This window comes from Pimephales promelas, chromosome 2, assembly GCF_988280905.1.
Source record: "Pimephales promelas chromosome 2, fPimPro1.hap1.1, whole genome shotgun sequence".
In the NCBI taxonomy this organism is placed as follows: Eukaryota; Metazoa; Chordata; class Actinopteri; order Cypriniformes; family Leuciscidae; genus Pimephales; species Pimephales promelas.
This window is the reverse complement of record NC_142770.1, coordinates 37600110-37605351: the sequence shown is the minus strand read 5'-3', so window position 1 is coordinate 37605351 and position 5242 is coordinate 37600110. Positions and strand designations below refer to the sequence as shown.

Below are 5242 nucleotides of genomic sequence, written 5' to 3'. Positions count from 1 at the left end.
AAACATTAAAATATGTGTATTGTAAATAATGTAATGATATATTCTTAAAATAATTAAGAAATAAAATAACACAAATGCAAACGAGGCAATAACGGAAAAAGCGTTCTAAACATTTTGAGACCCCCCTCCCTTGCCTCACAGTGCATTGGTCCACCGCCTCCGTCCCTTTTACCTCAGACACACACATTCCGGTGGCGGGAGAGAAAAACATAGTTTTTGAGTAGTTGTGGAACTCCAGTATAGGGGGTCGCACACCGGACGAGAAGCGTCGCGTCGCGCAGCGCCACGTCTTTAAAATTCGAACACATTATTCTCTATGAGTGTACACACACCGGCGGGCGGCGGCGCCCAGCAACGGCTCAGGACCGTGTTCAAAACCCTGCTGCGCCACAGAGCGCCATTTACATAGTTTTATATACAATTTAAATTATTTTTGTCTCAAATCGGTGCTGACGGATCCTAACTTCGCCCTATGCTGCAATATGCATTCCCAGAATGCAAACTGACATTGAATCAACGTGGAAACGACGTCTCTCATGACATTGAAACAACGTTGATTTTGCTCATCGAATTAACGTTGAACCAACGTCAGACGCGGCATTCTTCAAAGCTAAATGAAATCGGAAATTGGTTTGTTTTCATAACGTTGAAACAACACGTTGATTTCAAGTTGATTTTCCGTTAGTTTTGAAAGAATGACGCGTCTGACGTTGGTTCAACGTTAATTCGATGAGCAAAACAATGTCAGATCAACGTTGTTTCGATGTCATATTTCCACATTGATTCAATGTCAGTCTGCTATCTGGGTTTAGTTTTGCATTCATTTACAGAAATCAGCTGCTTGAATGACAATTGCTGGTGTTATTGGATTTTTCAGGTGAGATTCTCAATTCATTCAGTAAACGGATGCTCTGAGGTAAAGTTTTCAGACTGCAGACTCAGGAACGATTGTATTTGTACAGTAACGTTACAATCATAACTTAGAACAGACATTATCTTCATGTCATTAAACATTACAATTTTGCTGGCCATACACTGATGAGAAAGTCCGGGTGCGCTGTGCATTTAGATTGTAATTAACGCTTCACTGTGATTTAGTTGGTTTACCCAGCTAACAAAAACACGTCCCCTGAACGTCCACTGCGAACGTCCCCTGAAAGTCTTCGTGTAGGGTTCTTTAAACGTTCTCAGGACGTCGCAGGGGACGTTTGCGGGACGTTCACAGGACGTCGCGGGGGACGTTTGCGGGACGTTCAGCAAACATTCGGGGACTTTTCAGACTTCTATAGTGAACTTTAACGTTCACTAGAAGTATTTTTAAATATTAACTACCCAAGGAACAAACACACAACAAGGAATATTAGGAAACAAAATAATTTTATTTTCATTATCAAAAAAGAGCGTGTGTGTTTGCGTGTCCGGTTGCCAGGTTCAGATGATGGTCAGTTCAACTCTGCTACTGAGCAGGGCATCAGCATGGAATGATCTAGGAACACAACAAACCATTTGTCACATAGCCAACAGTTATCTTGTTGCTGCTGAAATCACATAATTTTTCTTTTTATCAATATTTATGAACCATTAGCTAGTTTCAGCCGTGTAAGTGACGTCATCGATTAACAGTAATAAAACGTAACGTTTTATGTTAAATACATACGTTTTTAGCTCACTTCCAAGCACAATATTTAGGCTACAAAAATATCAAAACCTCTAATCAACACATAAAATGTGATTAAAAGCCCAAACATTCATAAACAAAAGCTCAAGCTAACGTTAGCCTTACGTTAACTCTTCTGTAGCTAAACGGTTAGTGAATTAGCATGCTAATGTATTTTTTCGAAGACACTAACCCATTTCTATAAAGTAACGTTAAATATTAAACAGAAGCGTGCCAGTTAAAATTAAGAGAAGTGTCAAGAACAGTCGTGTGTATTATTTGTGTGATTTTAGAGACTAAACTCACCTGAAAGCAGTGAAAACAGGGAGAGTCGGAGTTTTGCTATCTGCACTGGTGACCCTCCGTTTCCATGGCAACTCAACTTCACGCGCATGCCCGTTAAAACGCATCAAGTCATATATTTACAAACATAAATTAGAATTATAACCTACTTGAATAAAAATATCATTATTAAAGCATGAATCTAAAACTTATTTTAAAGCTATAGCGACGTACGAAGAACGAGCCCCTGGTCAACGGAACTCTTTCACAACTGTAAATTTTGTGTGTATTTTTTCAGTTTACATAGCTTTCTCTTATCCTTGATGTCTTTCAGTATTAGACCTAACTTTCTACTTTCTTAGAATTGTATGACAGTCGCAATAATCTGAGTGTATGTATGCTACTTTTGAATAACAGCTAGATTTGTTTTAATGCAGACTCCAAACGGACTGTTTCAAGATGATTAACTTACCGATGACACAATAAAGTCTCCATTTACAACCAAGGTATAGCCTACTATAATACCGGTATTGTGTTCTATGCATACGAATACTGTATTTTTACTTAAAAGTGATCTTAATGTCTTTTGAAAGTAAAAGTTAATAATATTTCAGTAATTCATATAACGTTAGAGGTTAACGTTAATGAATTGGAAAGAGCGTTTCTCAAGGCTTCCTAGGTGTATATAACATTCTTCTTTCAGATGAATACTATCTGAGTTATATTTTAAAAAATGTCCTGACTCTTCTGACTTTTAGAATGGCAGTGAATGGCCGTCTATCAAGGCGCATCCATCCATGATAAAAGTAATCCACCCCATGACTCTGGCGGGGTTATAAAGCCCTTTTAAAGTGAAGCATTTGTGTAAGAAAAATATCCATTTTTAAAACTTTATTGGATTAAGATATTGGATACATGGATTAAGTATGTTTTAAATTACAGAAACAAAAAAGATACTCATAATTTATCATATTTATACTTTCAATAAATTAGTCTTTACATAATTTCTGATTGCTAATTAGGCTGGCTAATTGTGAAAGTTTTCAATGTCAATATTGCTTGTGATCTTAATGTATGTGTATTCTTTATGTTTACGCTTTTGCATGATCTTCTTTTTTAGGCTATGAGGAAAAACTCTACCGTGCACACAGAGAACAGAGCTCAATGCTGCTAACTGGGGGAGCAGCTGGACAACTAGAAGAGAGAATAGTAGAACACTATTAATACAGATTCCTGGATTATTTTTCTGCAAGAACCAAAACAAGCAAAGACTGATGATGAGTGCTCTGAGCAAACACCGGAGTCAAGACTCATGAGTGACTTTACTGAGTTCTTCATGTAATGTTGGGCATTTACTGTACGCAGAACTTCTAATAATTTATGTGGGTGCCATTTATAAACCTGTTAGATTTTAAAGTTTTAGTTTTGAGATTAATAAAATTTTATGCTTTAACAATGTTATAGCTAATAATTTTTGAGGGGTTTTAAGAGAACATTTTGGGAACAAAAATAAACTTCCGCTAAAAACTTTATAAGAAAGTTAGGGGATAATGTTTTAAAAATGTTATGATTAAACCTTTATAGAAGGTCATCACAAAACATTTTCAGAGTGTTCTTAGAGAATGTTATGCCATCTTTTAAGAGAACATTCTGGGAACAAAAAGAAAACTACCCGCTGAAAATGATATAAGAACGTCAGGGAATAATGTTCTAACAATGTTAGCATTTAACATATTTAGAATGTTTTTAGAGAATGTTATTAGAACTTTTAAGAGAACATTTTAGGAACCAAAAGAAAACTACCAGCTGAAAACATTATTAGAACACTGCATGGTAATGTTCTCAGAACATTTTTAGAACAAAAAAATCCTAGCTGGGCAGGAAGGAGTTTGGAAGCCGGTGGAACCGTTTATGTTTTGACGGGGATGAGAAAAATTATGAACTGTGGGAAACTAAGTTTCTGGCGCACCTGCGTCAGCTCGGTTTAAAGAGCACCATACTGAGTGAACCTGATGATGACGAGGAAGAAGAATACGCGGAGAAAAATGAGGACGCGTATGCAGAACTGATTCAGCTGTTGGATGATAAAAGCCTTTCCCTTGTGATGAGAGATGCAGCGGATGATGGAAGAAAGGCGTTAAAGATTCTGAGAGAACACACATGCTGGTACAGGGAAACCACGAGTGATCAGCTTATACACAGAGCTTACATCTCTTCAGAAAGCTGTCAATGAGAGCGTCACAGATTATGTCATTCGCGCAGAGAATGACATAATTTACAGCTTTGCTATTACAGCTCAGCTAAGCTATTACAGCTTTGAGAAATGCGGAAGAGACTTTAAAGGACAACTCCGGCGCTAAATGAACCTTAAGTCTAATTACACATTGCTACCTAGTCAACCGTTATCTGAGATTTGTTTTCATGATTGCCGAATGTAAATAATTTTATCTCTAAAAACAGTTTAGCCTATAACGCTAGTATAACGCTAGTATATAGGGCATAGAGTAATGACAAATAAAAATCGCTTGTTATTACCACTAACAAGACTCAAAATAGCCCCACAGTAACACGACAGCATAACAAGGGTCCCTACATTCAAACCAAAGCATTGAGAACTTTGTCAGTGTCCATACAGTTTAATAAGCAGATATTTTATACACACGGTCAACTTCGCGAATACAGAAAGAAGCCATCTTGGAAAAATAGTCTCGACCAGTCGATCTACGAACGCCGATCCAAGTGCGCTGGTGAGATGTGAATAGGTGATAAGGTGAGCGTGAACAGTAGGCTACGTGTACATATTGAAGAGAAGTAAACGGTTTGTGTTTGTGTTTCTTCTGGAAACAACGGACCATATGAGATTCTGCACAGTTCAGCGCACTTGGATCGGCGCTCGTAGATCGACTGATAGAGACTATTTTTCAAAGATGGCTTCTTCCTGTATTCGCGATGTTGACTGTGTATAAAATATCTTCTTATTAAACTGTATGGACACTGACAAAGTTCTCAATGCTTCGGTTTGAATGTAGGGACGCTTGTTATGCTGTCGTGTTGGTGTGGGGCTATTTTGAGCCTTGTTAGTGGTAATAACAAGCGATTTTTATTTGTCATTACTCTATGCCCTATATACTAGCATTATACTAGCGTTATAGGCTAAACTGTTTTTAGAGATAAAACTATTTACATTCGGCAATCATGAAAACAAATCTCAGATAACGGTTGACTAGGTAGCAATGTGTAATTAGACCAAAGGTTCATTTTGCGCCGGAGTTGTCCTTTAAGTGATGGCTTGTTGATTGCAAT

General features: G+C 37.5%; 1 long non-coding RNA gene across 1 annotated transcript; it reads left to right on the top strand.

The window, feature by feature from the left end:
- The first annotated feature begins 2185 nt into the window (after positions 1-2185).
- On the top strand, positions 2186-2755 carry LOC148997334 (uncharacterized). The gene is made up of 3 exons (XR_016168940.1): positions 2186-2212; positions 2377-2445; positions 2698-2755. It is a non-coding gene; the product is annotated as an uncharacterized LOC148997334 (long non-coding RNA).
- The last annotated feature ends 2487 nt before the right edge of the window (positions 2756-5242 follow it).